The sequence below is a fragment of the Emydura macquarii genome, unplaced genomic scaffold, assembly GCF_026122565.2.
Source record: "Emydura macquarii macquarii isolate MOO-44397 ecotype Brisbane River unplaced genomic scaffold, CSIRO-AGI_Emac_v2 contig_3108, whole genome shotgun sequence".
Taxonomy (NCBI): domain Eukaryota; kingdom Metazoa; phylum Chordata; order Testudines; family Chelidae; genus Emydura; species Emydura macquarii.
Window position 1 is genome coordinate 6,367,254 of NW_027133245.1, and position 21,857 is coordinate 6,389,110.

General features: G+C 39.1%; 1 long non-coding RNA gene across 1 annotated transcript; it reads left to right on the forward strand.

The window, feature by feature from the left end:
* Positions 1-2,779: 2,779 nt before the first annotated feature.
* LOC137141650 (uncharacterized) lies at positions 2,780-5,259 on the forward strand. Its single transcript, XR_010916690.1, has 3 exons — positions 2,780-3,054; positions 3,282-3,400; positions 5,098-5,259. It is a non-coding gene; the product is annotated as an uncharacterized lncRNA (long non-coding RNA).
* Positions 5,260-21,857: the final 16,598 nt, after the last annotated feature.

The window sequence follows — 21,857 nt, forward strand, 5'->3', positions numbered from 1 at the left end:
TTACAATGTATAAAGAAGACAGAAAAAAGGTGAGGCAGAATCAGAGGCCCAGAGAAGTGATGTGACTTGCCCAAAGTCACACAGCAGGTCATTTGGCCAAACTGGGGATAGAGCCCAGTTCCATACACTGTTTAGGGGTAATGTCTGATTGTAGAAGTCCAGAGCTGATTTCTGAAATTATGCTCATTAGAAATTCATTCCTCTGAAGTATTCTCTCTCTTCATTTACAGCCTGGTCCAAAGCCCATTGAAATCAATGGAATGTGATGCAGGAGATGGCTAGTTAGCTATTAATATTATTTTTATAATCAAGAGTCCTTTCATATATTCCAGCTATTAACCTCTGTCAGGTTTTGGTGGAGGACATACCCCAAATACCCAAATCTTCCATAAAACTGAGTACGTGCCTAAACCTATTTATATTGTGTTATGCTCTGAAGCAAATGGGATGACTCCCTGTTTCATGTATGCTATATTATGGACTATGTGTCACACATTTAAAAGAACCGCTGAAGGAAGAATGATTCGAATCAGCCACATGCTGTGTGTTCTCTCTTTTGATGCAGCCTAAGAAGAGACATTTTTAATATGATTCTGTGGGTTAAATTTCCTAAAGAATGTGAGCACATATTGTTATGGCTGTTAAGGCATTTGAAATCTTATTTATGCTTAGCCTAGAGTCATGCTCACTAGTTCAACTAAATACCAGACCTTTCCAAGTATGTGGGAATGGACCAACCTGCAAGTAGCCATTGCATTTTCATTTCCAAACCAGTTGTGAAAAGTTTTGGGTGCTGAACTATATTTACCCTGAGCTCTCTCCTTGGATATTCAAGAGTTTAGATTGTTATACTGTAATTTCTGCTTTCTGTGCTCAGTCTCCAGATCAGCAATACACAACTGATCCCTATGCTTCTAAATCTCCATCTTTTTCTATATTTTATATATATATATATTTTTCTGTTTGTAATATGCATCTCTTGTAGCTTCTAAGGGGAATTATCTCATTTTATAGAAACCAGACGCATTGAAATCTCATCGACACAGTATTAATGTAAATAAATAAATTTTCAAAAGTCACAGGACCTGGGCTTTAGACTTTCTCAGTGAGAGGATGGGAGCTGTTTATAGAGACAGAAGGAGCTGGATTTACAAGATTAGGGCATTTTACAGGCATTCTCCAAACCTTCTGTCTTACCAAGGCACCTTTTCCAAGCCTTTCATGAGTGTTCATTGCTAAAGAAAGCTCCTGCAAGAGCCCTGATTGAGAGCTAGCACCCTTTGCTAGCCTCCAACTGGTCCCCTCCTCGTCAGTGAATCAGCATACTTGGTATCCCTATTTCTGGGAGATCTAATCGGTCATCTTTGCTATCCTGAATTGTGAAGTATCTCCATATAACTGGCTCCTGTGCTTTCCTTCTAATGATACAGCTACAATAAACCTACTTGCAGGGAAAAACAGTCAAACACAAATATGGAGAAGAATGGGAAAAGGCTGGACGATGGCAGGAAAATGACTATTTTTTGTGCTGCTTCAACAGAAAGTTCTAGTATGTAACCTACACACAGCTGCCATTACTGTGCATAAAATTAAACCATTTCTCACCATACTGAAGTACTAAGTGTTTCAGGTGTGGTCCAAGAAGATATGAATCTAAGGCAGAACATTAAAGTCCTTAGGTTGCTATACATCCTAGTTATTAATTAAGCAGAGAAAGAGAACTATCAATGGTTTTAGAACAGTAACAGAGCTATTCTGGGATACTCATGCTTCTTCCTCTGCTGTATCTGCACTTGCATTTACAGCTGTAATTTGCTCCATTTAAATTAACAAGAGGTAGATTGCTTAACATTTAGCTTAATCAAACTCGTGTACTAAAATTAGTGGTGAATGCCACTGAGCTCTTCAAGGCATAACTAATAGTGCTTTGCATAAAATACCAACAGGAGGCTAAATTTAGAGAAATGGTCCCCAAGTCTTTTTGCTCCATAGCTGTTTAAACTCTGTTAGCTAGTTAATAGTTCAGAGCTATTAATGGCTGGTTTTCATTATAGGGATTTACACATCTGTTCTACTGTAGAGTGGGGAAAATGGTCTAGTTTAACTTCCTAACCCTTTTTATCTTTAATTTTATGACAACAGTAATTTTCATGAGTAGGACAGTGTTTATTAAAAAGCCAAAATAAAAATTGTCTGAACAAAAATTGATCATTCAGTCATTACAAGGAAATTGCCTAAATGCTGGCATTACAAAATGAGAAATGATCTAGGATGTGTGTTTTCTGGATTTAGACTTTGATGTACACATTTCTGTAGGTACAGCAGAGTTGGAGAAATGATAACATAATTGTTTTAATTTAAGTAGTACAGGGATCCTGTTCTGATTAAAAAAGAAAAATTAAATTAAATATAGGCCAGACCGCAATGTCTTGTTTTTGGAATCACAGGCTCCTAAAATTCCATTTTCTAAAAGCACTAGTTCAGCAGACTGAATTATCAGCTTTCTTTGAAGCTGGCACCTATCCAAATTCACATTGTCAGCAAGCGGTGGTACAAAAAGAAGCAGATGATACCTTCTCGCCAGGGATGTCAGGAATGAAGACTTTCAGCTGTGTCTGCCCAGTCTCTGTGCAGCCAATGAGCATAGCTGAGACACAGCAGTGCTGCCTGATTGAGCACTCTATCTGATTGGCGGAGGAAGTCAGCGGTCCTGCTCTTAAACCCAACAGCGACAACTGATGTCTAGGTGCTCAATGTACGTGCCTGCAGTTGTGATCTCTCCTGATCTTGCCTTGCTCCTAGCTTGTGCCTGTCCTACTTTTCCTGGTCTGCTCAACCCCTGCTTCCTGGCTCTGGCTGCTAGCTTTGGTTCTTAACTTTGCCTTTGGCCCTTGTTTCTGGACACTGGCTCTGACCACTGGCTTTGGTTCCTGACAGTGATCCTGACCTTTTGGCTCTGATGACTGGTTCTGGCTCTAACCACTAGGCATGACTACCCATATCCCACTTCTTGACAAGGGATGGAACAAAAATCTTACCTTCTGCTGAGAAAGGGTATCAAAATTATCGTTTTTTCCAGCAGTAAAATGTTTTTCTGTCTTTCTGTTGTGGATAGGGTTTATTTTACTTTTCTGTGTGTTCCACGTAGAATTACCTCTATGCTGTGATATTTGAAATCAGTTGTAGTGGTTCTATTTCTGGGCTGGTAACAACTGGTGGGAAAACTGGTGTAAGCAAAGTTAACAGTTAACCTTTCATCCCCATCTGATTTCTTTGGCCAGAATGACAAAGTCTTATTCCAAAAATGATCTGCTGCTGACCTCTGCTTAAAAGCATCTGCAATGGAAGACTGTGCAGCATCCGTGGAAGCAGGGAAGAAACACCCTGAGTAATGTTAAAGGTTTGAAAGTTGTGTAAAGTGTGTGTGTGGGGGGGACAAGTTCTACAGAGTTTTGAGACCAGAAAGTACATTTAAGTGACCTCCCCCCCTCTCTTTTCCTGTGCCTTTAAAATGGTTGGTTATCACTGAGGAATGAGGTATTTTTGCATTCAGTTCTATGCTTCATGAGAGACTAGGAGAAAATACATGCACTATTCATCACTGAGCAGTAGCAGTTCCTTACATGATCTGTGTATTTGTCTTGTCTTCTTCTATAGGAAATTAAAACACTATTTTTGTTCTGTTTTTCCTACAATAAGTCACCTTTCAGTCAGAGGCTTATAGGTAGTTTCCCATATATGCTGGTATTGAACAGAAGAGAATTTATTTCATTCCTTAATTCATAGTCTCCTAAAGAAAGATGAAGATTTCAGTGAGGAAGGGGTAATAGAATCATTTATCCACAGACAAGAGAAAACATTAGTTGAATTTCAATACTTTGAGCACAGAAGACAGTTTGACTTTTTGGTTGGTTGGTTTTTGTTTAGAGCTGAATGAGTAATACAAAACAACAATCACGAACACCTGTTTGACTAAAAACTTCAAAGTCACTTAAATGATATTTACAACCCTTTTTTATTCCCTGTTTGGGAATATTAGCATGAGTAAAATTGTGTCTAAGAAAATGCTAATGTTAGGGGAATGTATTGCAAATTCTTATGCAGACACGTATTTTTCACAAATTTTCATACTGGAAGTGTGCACACTGCCATCTGGTAGGGATGACAAGGAGAGGTATAAACAACTCCCTATCCTGCCCTCTCAGTTTGGAGGCTGAACCAAAAAACTGAAGAAAAATCAGTTCAAGTCAACCAGAAATTTTTTGTTTTTTTTCTAGTGGAACAAAAAATTAGCCCAGCTTTGAAAAGTCCAAACATTTTGTCTTGGCAATGCTAAAACGTAACACTTTCTTTCTTCCCTTTTTGTTTTTTGTTTTTAATTTCAGGAAAAACAATTGCTGACATCACTTTTGTGAACTGTTTTGGTGGACCCAATTTTTTGTGTCAAAGAAGTAATTCACACACACACACACACACACACACAAAAATTCAACTAATTCAAACCGCAAGGGATTTTGTACTTGTTAGAATAGACAGGAAAACATCCTTAGAAATGCTCAGCTGCACTCTTCAGTTAACCCACTATCATAGTGCTGTCTTTCTCAATCAGGACATGCCTGTTGTGCTCCTTGAGGCAGAGGAGAACCAGGAAAATTGCCTGTACTTGCAGAGTAACGAAGTGCAAAAGTCTCTCCATTTGTGAACATTTTCCCTGAACCAATTTGAGAATGGAATGTCCCCCATCCCCTCAGCCAGGCAGCTGGCATTTGCTGAGATGTGAAACCAGTTAGGTTCCTGAAGAGGTGTAGCGTCTTCCAACTGTCTTTCTCAAACTAAACACTAGCAAAGAAATTCCCTCATGGCCCTAAGAATTTGGATAAGGAGTCCCAAGACCTACGCCGACAGCTGGAGGATTTCTATAAGGAACTGTTGAAATGTATGGGAGTGTGGATGTGGGACTAGATAACGGCATAAAACCAGAAGTCCTAGGGACACACAGCACTTGGACAGAAATATCATGGCTGCCTTAGGTTCAGCTCATAGAAGATCCAAGTTTTGTGAGCCTTGTAACTGATGGAATGATTTTCTCCTCTGCAGGGTCTCTGTCTGTACCCTGGTATATGAGGGCTTGTCTACAATTGCAACACTACAGTGGGGCAGCTGCAGCTGTGTTCCTGTAGCTCTTCAGTGTAGATACTACCTACAGGATGAGATAGATAATTCACCTCCCCAAGAGACAGTAACTAGGTTGGCAGAAGAATTCTTCCATTGACCTAGCGTTGTCTATAGGGGGACTTAGGTGGCTTCATTACATTGCTGGGGGTGTGTGCATTTTTCACATCCTTGAGCTATGTAGCTAGATCGACCTAATTTTCTAGTGTAGACCAGTCCTCAGTCTCTGAGGGGATTAGGTAGTTCACCCCTATTTATAAACAGACCTGAAGCTCAGAAAAATTGCAGGCATCCTGGAAGCATTTTGCTCAGAGAAGTCCTGTCCTTCTGAAGGGCCACAGCAAATTACAAATAATTCCTTCCGTGAATTTATCACACAGATTCTTCAGGAGCAGTCCATATGCTCATATATTTGCATATATCATTCATCAGATGCTTTTAAATGAACAAATTTATAAGCATTTACACTGTATTATTTAGTCCTTTACATCCTTGCCACATGAGAGCAAAGTAGGTATAATGTGTGACCATTGTCATACTGCGGTGTGCTGCACTCACATGGCACAAGTGAAAATGACAAAGCAAGGAAAAGCCAATAGATAATCAGACTCCAACTCTCTTCACCGATAACTCATATTCATTATATATATATGTGTGTGTGTGTGTATGTGTGTATATATATATAAAACACACACACACACAGAGAAGTAGAGAAATTCACTACATCCATTGCTCCCTGAAAATGGTTTGCCTACTTTTAGTTTTGAAGCGGATTAAAACAAAGAAGTGGGCAGAGGGGAAGAAGAGGCTGATCCACAAAGCCTACCAATACAAAATTACCTGGAAAAATTTTGCATGAGTAGTGCCTCGTCTGCACTGGGGGTTTAACCACTGGCAAAGTTGCATTAGTGAAAATCTGTAGTGTTGACATGATTTACAGCTGTGCAGCTTACCCTGGTTTGAAATATGATGTATAATATATTGTAAAAGGGTCTTTCTGAAAATCTTTCCAATATATCATATTCATAAAGTGAATGTTAAAACAGGTCTCTTCAGAGGAGAGAGGGCTGTACATCTGCTAGTTAGGAGAGCAGGGCAACAAGGAGAGTCATTGAAACCTCAACTATGTATAGTTCAGAAAAGCATTGCAGAGCCCAATGTCTGAAATGTTTGCTTGATTCAAACCAGTTCTCTAAACCTCTTCAGATTTGCTAATCATCACTGTTTCTTTGATTGTATTCATCTTATTTTCACTTTCCACTTTTGTACATTGATAGTGGTGAGGTGCTTTTTTTGGGGGGGGAGGATACATGACCATTTATTCTCAGTTCTCTCTATTATATCTTTTCAGAGTAGACGAAGTGATGGAAAAATACAAGATTCATAGTTCTGTGGAGTTCTAAGTACATAAGTTCTGGGTTACAAGGCTACATCAGATAGCCACTCAGTGCAGAAGCTGTGCAGAAGAGTAGCTGGTTGTAAATCAGGTACAGCTCATCTTTTGTTTCTTCTTCAGACCCTTTGTAATAGCTCATACTCACTGCTGAGTAATGTGCCAGCTGCAATTCTTTAGTTACAATACCTGGAATTCTCATTGACTTGAGAGTAGTAAGGACAGCCTACTGGATAGGGGTCTGGATTGGAACTCAACAGGGATTGATTCATTTCCCTATTTAGCAACAGGCTCTCTCTGTGACATTGGTTAAATTACTTGATCAGCCATTTCCCCCAGAACCGCACCTGAAATGCTGATAGTCCTTCCCTCCTCATAGGGTGCTGTGAGGATAAAATCTGTTAACTAATGTGCGATACTATACTGAGGACCATATAAGTGTATAGGTGTTTAAGTGTAGTGTGCTGCTAGCAGCTTTTGTAAAACTGTCAGATTACTCTGGATTTTTACTACCTTGGTTTTTATCATTGCAAAGTTATGTTGAATCAGTGCCATAAGAAAGAAATTGATATAATCTATATAAACTCTTATCATAATCATATCCAAATGGTGTCAAAACTGAAGACCTCATTTTAAGGAAGAGAGAATGAAAAAGTTGACCATAATAAGCAGCATATTATATTCAAATAACTAGAATCAGACATTACAGATAATAACCATATTTAACAGTTAAATATCAGAGCACTACATTTCAAACATTTCTTAAGGTACGAGCCATTTTACAATCACTGTTAAATGAAACATCCCCATTATTAGAAAGAACTGCCTTTTATTTTTTTAACTTGAGAAGACAAAGCTTTCCATCATAAACATAAGTCATATTGCATATACGTACATAATCTCAGTTTCAGAGAGAAGAGAGCAGAGGAAGAAATTTTTAGAGAAAGGAGTCCGTCTTAAAACAGCCACAACATCTTTATTCTATCTTGACTGATCTTTGGCATGTATAGAAAAATGTGGACACTTGCAAAAATGTATTAAACAAGATATTTCCTCCAAATATGTTAAAATAAAGCACTCTTTCACATTGATGATTAGATGAAAGAAAAAGGATGATAATGATTCTCTTTGGTTGTAGCCCTGAGTTCAGGGTGACATAGCTGCACTGACTCAGGAATGGTCTAGGAAAGTGAAGTAGTCTGTTACTGGCTGACAACAAAAGTAGATTACTTCACCTAAGGGTCAACTCAGACCAGTGCAGTGGAGAAGCAGAGTCAAGGTTCCACCCATTTCCCCCTCTCTTCATTCTCTACCCATTTCCTTCCCACCTGTGCTGGGGAAGTGATAACTAGAGCTGGATGAAATTTTTTGGCCAAAACATATTTTCAAGGAAAAAGACGACTTGATAACACCCAAACATTTGACTAATTCCACCAGTTTTGTTGAATTATTAATATCGGGGGGGATGTGACCCCAGTAAATTACAAAGAAGTCAAAAGATTTTGGTTTGACACTTTCAAACCAAAACATTTTTGTTCAAAATGACACTTACATTTTCTTCAATTTTATTTTAAAAAATTCTAAAATGAAATGTTTCATTCAACCTGAAATGACTTTTTTTACTTTTAAACTTACCAAATATTTTGAAAAATTGTATTTTCACTTTGACCGTAAACTAACTTTTTAAAAATAGCCAACAAACCAAAAAACTTCTGCTTTCTCAGCTCTAGTAACAGCTCTCAGGATTTTGCTATCCCTACTACATGCAGAATGGTAGGCCACACAGCAGTGGGAGTAAGGAGTGCCTTTTATCTCTTAGTCTGCTGTATAGTCATGTAGAGCAACTCAATCTTGTCCTTTAAGGCCAGAAAGGACAACCAGGTCATCTTGTCTGACCTCCTTTGTATCACAGGCCACCAACACCACTCAGCACCTGCACCCCAAACCCAAAATTTTCAATGTCCTTTTCTCTCACTTTGCTGCTCTCGTCCATAGAGCAATACTTTAAAAAATGGAACTTCTTCTTCATGTCACATTATCCATCTGTAAAATTGCAAGCCTTTTTTATTCTCTCACACTTGTGTTGATTGCCTTTGGGATCCTAACCGTGTGGCTTATTCTGTTTTCTTCATAATAAAATACCACCCGAACAGTGTAGCATGAGGTTTTTTTTTTCATTTTTATTTTGGGTTGTGTATAAGCCTATAAATGGATAATGATAGCCTTTTCACAGAGCTTTATTTAACAATCCTAATGAATACTCTAGCAGAAATAAGTTCATTTAATACTATTGGATGATCAAAAAAATCTTATACAAGTAAGTAGATCATGATTGCTATAATATTTTAGAAAACTCTCATAGAATTGTATTAATTTAATCCTTATTAAACTCAAAAGACTTTATGGAAAAGTTAGATATTAAAATATATCCATTAAAGTTTTTTCTCTTGTTTACAGTGTAATTAGAAAACTTTAAGGCTAGATTATGTCTGTGCAATGGCCAGAGATAGATGATAGGATCCCACTACCAGACAAAATACTCAACACAGTTTTCAGGCTCAATATAAGTCCTTGCACTCACATGATATTGTTTATCAATTTAAATTACATCTGTAAATGTTCCTGAGTTTCTTGCTGAGAAAAGATTGCTTCACTTACGCATTCGGAATAAGGTAACAAACGCATGATGATGGTTATAAATGAAAAGAAATGTTCAGAAGGCAAACAGCAAACCAGGCTGACTAATGTTATGGACCATGATTCTCCAGATAGGCCAGATAAAGTAAAAGCACACAAATTGTGAATATGTAGTGGAGAATCAAACAGAAAAAAGGAAATATGTTGTTGTGTTATACTGGCAAAAAAAATCTTGTCCTAATGGATTTCTTGGGGAATTAATGACTGACTGGGCTTAAGAGCTCTCAGGTTCACTTTGGGCTATTAATTCTCCCCATTGGTTGTTAATCCCTAGGAAATGCATTGAGTTGTGATCATTATTGCTTAATTTATGGAGCAGCTGACGTTATTGAAAAATCTTGAATATACCTTTGTTCAGGCATATATGAAGTTCCCCCTAGATATAATTTTCTGCAATTTACTTATCATTCAGGGTTTGTTGACTAGCTAGTTAGTATGAAACAACTGCTCTGCTGAGCCCTTTGAATACTTAGCTTCCATTTTTAATCTGAGTATTGGACTGCAGGCCTATTTCTAGTTTGCAAATTCATACACTGTAATGTTTGGAATTATGCTTTATTCCACCTGTTTTAATACTGAAGTATCTGACTAAATAGGAATTCCATATAGGCTAACCACAGAGTGGAAAAGAGCTTTGCATATTGTTGTAGCTGAAAAAATAAAAAACTCAGACAGATTCAAACTAAAAAGGATGTAGAACATCAGAAATGAAAATCTGTCAAGTCTTTTTTTAGGATACACCAAAATAGGTAGCTATGCATGTATCTGAGTAATAGTACCAATTTAATAGTTAGATGAGGGGAAAGGTATCTGTTTTATATGAACTTAGAAAAAATAAGAGGAATAAAATAATAAATAACATAAAGGCAAAGCGCTGGTGCAAACAGAAAATTATAGTAGGGGAAGGAATTTATGTGGAACAGTCTTCACAAGCCATTTCAAACCACAGTTATGAAAAAAATGTAGAGGTGAATGAAACCAGCAATCTAGAAATGTTGTAAGGATGTCTGAATCACTTAAAAAACTTAATGTATCTATTAACAGGGAATGATAACTTTTCTATTGTGTTTTTACCCTGCATTCTATAATATGGATGTAATTTTCTATTAAATTCTAGAGGATGGTTCAGAAAACCTATAGAAATTCTATGAAAGAGTCCTATAGAATTTAAATAAAGATAATAATTAGGTTGGTCCCCCCCAAAAAAATGCTTATTGTTACAATGTTGTCCCTTAGGGTCTAAGGACTGTGGGGAAAAAATGGGAGTTTTGCCACAGATTTCTACAGCCACATGATCAGGTCTTAAACCCACTAGCTATCTTTCTATATATTATAACCAATGTAATCTCACTGTGTAGTGTAGAGAGCAGCAAGCCACTGTGAAAATACTGTGAGTAGCTGTACTTTTTTACCACCCTCCAAGTAGACCTCTTTTCTCTTCAGCAAAAAAAGTCCAGAATACTCCTTGCCCTTCTCCCACAGACTGTGTAATAGCCACAGTAAAACATGTTAAAAATTAATGGTGCTTGAAGGAGGGAAATAATTGAAGGAAGCAATGGAAGTCCTAATGCCTGGGGTTTTTTAAATTAGTCTGAGCAAAGCACCAACAGTGTATTGTAAAGAACAATGTTCTGCTGGTTGGGGACTGAATGATTTGAATAGGTATCTTCCATCTCTAACTTTATGATCCTTTAACTCAACAGCCTGGTCTGTGATTTCCCATTGACACTGGTGTGAAATGATGTAGTAGTTGATGGAGTGGGCAAAGGAAAGCATGACGGAAGAGTCATGGGCTAATGACCTGGTTTCCCACAATATTTTCTATTCTATATCTTCTGCCCATACCCCCCTTCCCAATCTGCATTCCAGTCTCTCCTGAAGACCAAATGGGAAGAGTTGCAGAGGTATTCTACTAGTTTATTCCCATACATCTGGTTTGAGTCCAGAGAAGAATACATGGATTTATTTCCTGCAGTAAAATTGTGGCATTAGTTGGGATTCTAGGTTAAAGGTATTATCCCAGAAGTGAGTGATGATATAAGAGCATAAAAGACCATATATATTAAGGATCCCTTCCCTGTAGTGCACCTCAAGACATTATCTCATGTTTTAATTCTATTCATTTTGGAGGAAGTCAATACAGTTAGTGTAAAATTCTGTTGTATTGTTCTAGTACTTTAGTCAGTCAAACATAGTTGTATAGTCTAGTGATTGGTTCTCCATTTTAAATCAATGTATACACATTAAAGCTTTTCTTTTGGCTTCTCACTAGCCTTCTGCAGAATTGGAAGGTAGGCTGTGCCACTATCAGGCTATTTTGGCATTCACATTAGATTGCTTCTGCTCCTTCTTCCCCACTCTAAGTCTTCATGTCTGCCAAGTTTTGAGGAGCTCCTTCAGTGAAACATATTGCAGGAGTCAGTGAATTGAAATAAATGAGCATTTGTAAGGAGGGGGTGGAGTGGAAGAGATGGATGCCTCCCTTGGAGGAAAATTATATTTTTCTTCCGTCTGCCTTTTGTCCTTCCTTTTATCCAGTTATATTTCCCTCCTCCTAATTCTTTTCTCCACTTTGTACTCCCTCTCACTTATTGTACTCTCTCCCAGTTTCCCCTCTCCTTTGGGAAGGTTGTATGGAATTGGTGGCCATATTAATTGAGGGTAGCCTAAAATTCATTCATATTGAGAACAATGGATTATGGTGGCCATTTTTAATATGGGAAAATGTTTGCACAGTGGTTCCAGCTTCCCCTGACATAAAAAATAGCTCAAAGAAAGCAGCTTAATATTGCAAAACTCAAGATAATATCACAAGCATGGGTGACTATGCTAAACACTTCCCTGCCAGCTTCCAGATAGGGTGACAACAAAAGCTGTATGAATGACAAATTTACACATTTTAGAGCAACATCCAGCTACAATGACTTCTGGGCCTTTCTTATCAGACTATTGTTCAACATATCTAATTGCAAAAACAAGACTTCTTTTTTAATCAAGGTTACTATTGAAAATTGTTTTCAGTCAAATTCTGTTCTGTTTTTTTTAACTGCTGCTAGGCATCTAAGTCTTTTTGTTTCATTCTCTGAAATATTACTTAATATATCCATAGCTATTCTGATGAGCATTGGTGCCTTAAAGTACTGAAGCATCCTTAAAACAGTAAAAAGAAACAGACCTTATGAAAAAGAGAGAAATCTGTCATTTAGATATAAAACAAGAAATCATAGACTGATAGAAGATTAGGGTTGGAAGTGACCTCAGGAGGTCATCTAGTCCAACCCCCTGCTTAAAGCAGGACCAAACCCAACTAAATCATCACAGCCAGAGCTCTATCAAGTCGCACCTTAAAGACCTCTAAGGATGGAGATTCCACCACCTCCCTAGGTAATCCAATTCCAGTGCTTCACCACCCTCCTAGAGAAAAAGCTTTTCCTAATATCCAACCTAAACCTCCCTCACTGCAACTTGAGACCATTCCTCCTTGTTCTGTCATCTGCCACCAATGAAAACAATCTAGTTCCATCCTCCTTGGAACCATTCTCCAAATAGTTAAAGGCTGCTATCAAATCCCCCCTCATTCTTCTCTTCTGCAGATTAAACAAGCCTCTTTTTCTCAGCCTCTCCTCATAAGTCATGTGCCTAGTAATTTTTGTTGCCCCCCCCCCCACTGGACTCTCTCCAATTTGTCCTTTCTGTAGTGGGGGCCCAAAACTGGACACAATACTGCAAATGTAGTCTCACCAGTGCCGAATAGAGGGGAATAATCATTTCCTACGATCTGCTGGCAATGCTCCTACTAATGCAGCCCAATATTCTATTAGCCTTCTTGGCAACAAGAGCACACTGTTGATTCATAACCAGCTTCTTGTCCACTGTAACCCCTCGGTCCTTTTCTGCAGAAGGAAATACTACCCATCAAATGATTCCAAAAAATTGCAGATTCTGAGAACTTTGAAATCTAACTGAGGAGAAAAGTATGTCTGGTGCTTCTCTTTTTGTGATGTTCCAGAAGAGGAGGCTATATTACAATGTTCTGGTGTAAGAGTTGGTCATGTTTGTAGTGGTGATGTCCAGTAACTAAGCAAACATTTTCAGATTTTGTTTCAAATTTTTTATATAAGTCTTAATATAGAAAGATGTTAACAAGCAAGGGACAGGCCTTTCTGTGAATAGTGAGCCCAATAAACAACTTTTGTATAGGACGTAGTATAAGAAGACTTTATAGGGAGTAGTCATTATTTTCTGATTGCCCTTGTGGCCAACCCTGCTTCATTTACAGTAATTTTGAGTGATGACTTATGGGGGCTGTATCTATTCTAAAGGTAGACAAAATGGCTATGTGAATTCCTTTTTCTAGATTGTATAGTTCTTTCCTATATCTCTCTGCTTCAAAAAGCTGCTTTTGGATTTCTCCACATTATGTCTACACTAGTCACTTCTCCCACAAGTTAACTATCTGCCAATTAATTTGAGGTACTGAAAGATAGAACATGTGGGCAGTGTCCACATTAATCAGGCTACAAACATTTATTCTTTGTTCATGTCTGATCCTTAGGATAAAGAACAAATGTGTAGCTAGGAACAAAAATATAGCAAGTGTTGACACTGTTCTTTACAAAATGTTATATACTTTGGGTTAACGGGCAGTCAGTTAACTTCAGGAGAAAAAGTCTAGTATGTCAATACCATTTTATTGGATAGTCCATACTAATGTTTCGATGACTGTTTCTTTCTTGAATTCTTTCTACAAGACTGCACACACTACACATTTGTCCACTCTAGAAGCTCTGTGAACGCAGTTTCTAAAAAGTTCAATGTGTAGACTTTCCTGTATATATTGAAGCTGATCATTTCCTTTACTGTCTGTGCTAAAGTAAAATCTCCAAGCTTGTTATGTTGTCTAATCTCCCTGACAAGTCTCTGGTTAACATCCAAGCATTATTGTGCATCAGTACAGTACAGTGTGACCAGACAAAATGCTTTGATTACTTTTTATTTTGAAAGGTCATTTTCATTCTGGGTGTTCTACTTTTAATGCTTTTCAGTTTAACATAATATTCTTTTAATGGGTCTTCTTTCTTTTTCACTATCACAGCATTCTCATGACACTAAAAGTTAAACTTCTTTCACTTCTTTCCTTGCAAAGTTAGTCTGTCAGGTGCTGATAGTAATCCAATGCTAAGAAGTTCATGGATTCATCTATTTCTTTTTGCTTTCTCATGTAGAAAATATGCTTTATCAGCAAATTCAGGATCCAGAATGCCCTGAGTAGGAAGTAACACTGTCTAATTCTTTGAGTCTGCTTAATAAAGCCACAGTCACTTTAAGACTTCTATCCTGTTGTGAAACTAAGGGTATGCCTATACTACAAATTAGGGGTGTGATTCCCTGCTCATGTATGCATACTCATGCTAATTCTTATTGAGCCAGCATAAGTATAAAGAGTATGTATCTACTGGTTTCAGGAAGGTTTGTATTTAGCACTGCTAAGATGTGCTGCCACACACAAGCTGGGAATCACACCCTCATTCATACAACATAGTCTCCTAAAGAGAATTAACAGTCCTTCTACCTGAAGAACTTTACTATGAAATACCACCCCACACCCTAAAAACATCTGTCCTTCCTTTGCAAGCAACACTTATTAGGTTCATTATCTGGAACTTCAGTAGTCCAAATTATTTTCTTTGAAAGTCCCACAATATAAAGAGCATAAAGAGATTTTGAAAGTCAGGTCACTTGTTACATCCAAAAATCAAGCAGTGAATTTCTTTGACAAGATTTCTCAAACAAATGTTCACTGTTGTCAAAGGGTGGAACAGACCATTACTGAATGGGAACTCCAAGGATATTGTCTCCTGCCCTCAAGGAAATTAGGCTCAATTCAGAAAGTGTGTCAATATTCTTGAATAATATGGCTAACCATTGCAAACTATTCCCTCTTGCAGGCTCCCCCTTTCTCTCCCGCCCAAACATTGTTTCTGAATGCTGCCTCCTCTGGATCTGAATATTTGAAGTGAGATTTAAAAAGGATTCGGGAAGGAAAAGAAGTGGAGAGAGACAAAATTTAACACAGAAGTGATCAAAGACAGAAGAGAATAAACAATATGAAGTGAGACAGAGAATGGAGATAACAAAATAGACATGCAGAGATAATAGGAGGCAAAAGAAAGCCAGGGTGGAGAGGAGTCAGAAGGTACAAAACAGAAAAGAAGAACTGTATCTATGTATTGGAGTTATTCTTTCTGCAGAAAGAAATGAAGAAATAAAGGGGGAATAAAAATATAAAATACTGAAAAGATCTTAAAAGAAAAATGGTGATAAAAGAAAAAAGGGGTAAATGGAGAAATGAAAGCTGAGTTTAGAAAAGGGTGATGAGTATAGTAGACAACCTGTAGGTAGATAGGTACATAGACATAAAAGTAAAGGGTAAATTGAAAAGACAAGCAAGACAAGATATGGTTCTTAGGTTAGTAAATTTCACTGTATATATCATCTGCCTTTGTTTAGTTGTATTTTGCTGGCATAAATCCAAGAACTGAATATGGGGAAATAGGGAAAACAAAACATGCCATATCAGGGACCTATATTAGGGTTCTAGTTCATTGCAATCTTTGAGTAATAGGACCTTCTAAATTTTTTTTAAAAAACCTTTATTAAAAGATGGTTTGGTAAGTCTTCCTATAAATTCTTTCTTTAGAATGGTGTGCTGGTAAATATAATTCTGCACTTTGACAAAGAAGAGGGGAAAAAACAAATAGACAATAAGTACCTAATCCTGCTGTGAGCAATTATGGTTCCTAATTTGGGATACCTATGCTAACCACATGGGTATGATGTAACTGATGACTGGGCAAGTGGATCCTCAATTTGTCCAACTGAAGAAGGAAAATGAGAAAGTTCCCTGCAGGAGGTAGTAAAGGTGCCATAGTACCTACCATCACTTCAAAGGATCACATTCCTAAAGATGGGACGGGCAACTTAAGAAAATGTAGCTAGCTAGCAACCTACACAAAACCAGCTATTTAAATATCCTTTACAAAATAGTTTAGTCACATCAGCTGTAAATTGCATCTAGAACCATTGATATTAATTTATCATAAGTATTCAGAAAAAATAGCATGCAGAAACACACAAATGCCAATAAGGAAATTCCTTTTTTTTCCTGCTTTCACTGTCTGTAAAGTGGCTAGGTGAGCTAGTGGCTAGGTGAGCTGCTGGCTTTCTTGGTGACTGTCAGAACAGCCTGTCTGCTAGCAAACAAACAACTCCCTCCTTTCATTTATCTCTTTGAATCACCTATTTCAATATCTGCAATTAGGTACAGATTTAGATATGTTTCTTTTGAAAAGTTCCCCTACCTCATCTGTAATAAATCAGAACTTGAAATATGGAGAGAAAATCACCCCAAAAAACAAACTGAAAATATTTTTACTCTCCTCCTGCTTTTCTAAAAGCTCTAGTAGAAAAACGACAATGTTGAAGATAAGATTCCCTTTCTCAGTTTAAAAATAAAGTGTTCTAATGTATAAAGCTGTGCATGATCCTTTGCTAAATATACAGGGCCAGCATTTCAAATGTAGTTTCTAAAAGTGTATCCAGAATTTTCTGCCCACAGTTATTTGCACCTGCAATTTTCCCAAGTTTAGTGGCCTAGCAATTAGCCTGAAAATTCAAGGGGCATATAATGACTACTCCATTCTCAGTGACTGCTTTACTGCCAATATTTAGACCATTACTTTGTAAAGTATTTCATGATACCATGGGTATGAGCGGTTCCCTAAAATTAAATTCTAATGCATTCTGGTTTATTCATTTTTGATGAGCTGCTTGCCATAGAACATAATTTCTAAAAGATTTGTTCTTCTCCCTAATCTGTAACTCTCCCATGGAAGTTATACAGTGTCATAGTTCAGCAATCAGTTATTGTGGTGATAACAGAGTGGATCTATTTTGTTTTCATCTTTAATTGATATTTTAATTTATTTTTCTAAAAGACTTTAAGCCACCAGTTACTTTAAAAATATTTTTTTGGGGTTGGGGATATGCTCATTCTTTATACTTGAAATGGCTGTTCAGCTATAATTTGATAAAAAGTAAGATGAGCTGAATGCTTCTGCCAAAACAAATACTTGAGTCAGAGGGTTTTCCAGGTAATGCATTGTTGGTTTGTCTTGAAATGAAGACATTGATCTTATCCAGTATAACAATTCCTCTGCTATTCTGCTCTAAGAACTCTGTTATGTCCCTTATATATGTGGATCACTCCCAGAATAATAAATGGAAGTTTTATGTGTTTATTAAGGGTAGAATTGCATGTTGATATGTAATGGAGAATAACATTTAATGTGTAAAGAACTGAGTTTAAAATATCTGATACATTGGAGAAAATTGCCTCTCTGAGCACTTTACCTCCCAATCAGACCAATCATCCATGACTTGCAGGCATGAAATATATGCTCTAATTCATCTGCAAGTTATTGAGCTATCTGCAGGAATGACGGGGTAAAATTCTATGGCCTATGTTATGCAGCAGGTCAGACTGAATGATGTTCCTCCTGATTTTAAAAATTTAGAAACCTGATTTCTTTCTTTTTTTTTCTTTTGCTACAAGCTTCCTCAGCAGACCGATCACTTTCTGAAGTTAGCCTCAGCCACTTTAAAAACATATAGACTATACTCCCCTCAGCATTCCCTGGGTGCTTCTATTTAGTGTGCAGGGGCAGGTTAATGTAAAGCAGGTTTAAGGAGAGTATGTAATAGAACAGCTGCTCCTCATTCCTATTGTTCCTAGAACCAGCTCTGCCCCTCACCCATTTTCCCCTGTACACAGCCTCAACAACATGGAGAAGTTACTTGGTGGAATTAGGTAGGAAGCAGTTTTCCCATCCCATGAGAATTTTAAGACTTTGAAAATTCCCATCCTGAATCAGGACAAAAACCTCAAACTAAAATATTTTTTTGTGAACCAAAAATCCCAAAAATACTTTGAATCATATCAGTCAATGCTTGGTTTCAATAGTTTCAAAATGTGTTTGTAGCCGGGAGGGGTAGTCCCCCTCTGAGGAGGACCCAGAGAGGGAGCCAGACCCACCCTGGCTGACAGAGGCCTGCCCCAGGGAAACCCCTGACCGGAAGCAAGGGGGCGGGTCTAGGCCTTTAAAGGCCCCAGCAGCCCCACCTGACCGGAAGCAAGAGGGCGGAGCTAGGCCTTTAAGAGCCAGGCTGGTGAGCTCAGGTGGGAGAAGACAGCTGAGGGGGAAGGGCACGTCTCCTCTGGAGCTCTTGGCTAAGGCCGGGCCGGGCCGGGGAGCTGTGCTGAGAGGGAACGGCCGGCCTTAAACCCAGCCTGGGGTTTGACCGAGGCCTCCCCCAGGTACCCTACAGCCTGGGAGTTGGAGGGCTCACCAGAGACCCCCACATCCTGGGAGCCGGAAGAAGGCCCGTTGGGGCTCCCCATGGACTACGAACCTGAGGAGAACCCCCCGGAGACACCCGGGGCTTGGGAGCCGGAAGCGGACCAACCAGAGCAGTGTCGAGCCTGGGACCCCGAGAACCTACCGGCCCTGCCCGAGGCCTGGGGACCGCAGGACCTGGAGGAGCTACCCTCCGAAGATGAGCCAATGGAGCTACCTGAGCTGCTGCCTGTGGACGAGGAGGGCCTAGCAGGTCTACCAAACCTCAGCGACCCAGAGGAGGCAGGTACCGGGGGTTTTGGGGAGGAAGAAGCCCAGGGATCGCCACATGTTAGTGGCTGAGTCAGGGGCAACCCTGGCGGCGTGTTGCGGCCGGAGCCCCGCCGACCCAGTGGCAAACACCATTGCCACTGACAGGGCCCTGGGCTGGGACGCAGTGGAGACGGGCGGGCCTGCTTCCCCCTCCCCCCTTCCTTATCCTCCGTGAGGAAGCCTTCCCCGCCGTGCTGTTCCAGAGAGCGGCTTGCTCACCTGCCGGCCCGGCCTGAGGGCCTGGCCATAAGACTGCGTGCCTCGCCGGCCCGGCCTGAGGGCCTGGCCATAAGACTGCTTGCCCTGAAAAGGGCACAAGACTGCTCCCGGTGGGAGGTAGCCGGGAGGGGTGGTTCCCCCTCTGAGGAGGACCCAGAGAGGGGAAACCCCAGACACTGCTCCCCGGTTCCAGGGGCACGTCCACAGTCTTGTTTCAATTTGGACCTTTTTTACTTCTTTTCTACTATAAATTAACGTATTTTTAAACCACGTTGCTTTGACCCAAAACCCTCAACTTTTTCAGTTTGAAAATGAATTTCAAAACATTTCATCCTTTTTTTTTCAAAATAGGAATATTATTTTTAAACCTCTCCCCTTACCCAGGGTTCCTTGACCCAGTAACTTTTTGTCTCTGAGAGTCTGTATCAGGATATAAACCAAAGGAAACAGTATTTCTGCCTGCTATATGACTGAAACAGACAAGTGTTCTTAACTTAAAGCTTTACTTTATTGGTCTCTAGGAATTCCCATTGGAATTACCTTTTACCAGAAGTCTCTACTTATTAGTCTTAAGCATGTATAAATACAATAAGTGGTTAGAGTACCCCAAAACTTAATAGTTACCCCACAAGTCTGAGGCAGTCTTCAGGTGAATCAGTCACAGATTTCCAGATGGCCAGTCCTTCCATCTGTGCCTGGAGATCTTTTTAAGCGATCCGCCTGACTCAGGCTCGCTACCTTCCTCTTATACCCCAAAAATTAAAGAGATGTCTATCAAAAGAATGTTACATAGCTGACCAAACAAATCAATCACTGGGCCAGAAAGAGCTATAGAGACATGTCATGGGAAAAAAATATTGTTAAACAAGCAGTCTTAGCTGCTAGTCTAATAGCTAATTTCCCCATTCCGACAATGCTAAAATACATCCCGACGTCCTGTTTTTCACAGATATTTACCCCAGTTGTATTCAGAGAGAGAGAGAATGCATAGGGCCAGGCTCATTCACATGTTCTATACCCCTCCCCACCTGGTTTGTCTAGTTATGATATTTTCCTGCAAAGGCCTGAAAATGGCTAAAAGCAGCAAGCAGAATAATTGGTAGTCCATCCTAATAATAGGCAGTGGCTTGGACACCTGGCTGGCTGCTAAAATGCTCCTGTACATTCCCTACAACAGGGTTGGTTTTTTGTTTTGTTTTGGTGGGTTTTTGGGGGGTTTGTTTTTTATTTGACAAATCAGCACTTCCTGATGTGAAAGTGATTTGTCATCAAAATTCCTGATGGCTTTGCTGCATGGGCTGGGAGGGAGCATGTAGCAGCATAACTGCTGCTTTTCTATGCTTCTCCCTGCCACCCATGATTGCACTGGGTTTTGATCACATCCTTACTTGTGTAAGGGGTTGGGGTCATTGGCTCCAAAGTAAGTGCCCATTTATAAATAAGTATCTAGAGAGGTTGGTTTTGACTCAGATTCATGAGCTCTTTTAAGAGAGAGAAGGTACCTTTCTATCCTTCTCTTTTTGTCCTGACTATTCCAATCAGCTGATTAATGGTAAATTTTCAAGTGAGCTAGGTATCTGTATACAGGTGCAATTTTCTCCTGCAATGCTGCACCTGCAAGTTGCTTTATACATGCACGTGATTTGTACTTACAATCAGATGCCTAGTCATGTAAAAAGGAGTAAAATATGGGAGAAAATTGCACATGAACAAAGATGCAATCTTTGAAACCTTTGTCACTTAAGTTCATATATATTGGATGATCATCTTGATTTGGTGATAAGGTGACACCAAGTTACAGTCCCTCTAAAAACAGAGGGGGGGAAATCAATAGACAGACAGACAGACTGACTGACATTAGTTCTTACAAATATTAACTGATAATAGCTTGGCCATTAGTTATCTTCCATTTCCTCTTCAAGATTAAATTAATAATGGATTGAATGGTCTCATTGAGTAATTGATTATATGTATCTATGAATATTCTATTCAGTATGACGTTCTTTGTACTGTGGGTACATTATTTCAATTAAAATAGGTCATTAAAATAGAGGTGATCAGGTTAACCACTTCTTTCCAGCTATTCACTTTTATTACCATTAGAAAAAACACATTACTTCTTCCAAAGAGCCAAGATGCTAGTCTTAATCTTTTTACTCAGCTCATCTTATCTTTTTTAGACTTATTTCTAGACAAATACGTTAAACTTAAGAAGCTGAAAATTCCCCTGATATCTATTGATGAGCTAGGAGAAAAGATTTCAGGAACAGACCATGTTTGCATAGACACACCTATTCTGCCCAGGTGCACAGCATGATGGAGCTGATTTGCCAAAATGATCACTTTTGGCTGATGTTGAGTTACAAATTACTTTAGTACTGAGTTCAGGGATAATGAAATGTTGTCCTTATTACATGACTGCCTATGACCGTACTTAACCTGCCCTGATGAGGGTTTAACCCTAAGATGAAACTCACTTGTGAAACTGAAACTCATCAGAACATGATGTTGCAGCAGACACACAGCGGTAGCAGAGGGTGGTGGCAGAGGCAGAAGGGCGAAGACAGCAGTGGTGGCAGGTGAACAATGGCAACTGAGCACAGCAGTGGCCACAGTAGCTCAAGGGTTATTCAATGCCTTCTCCCTCC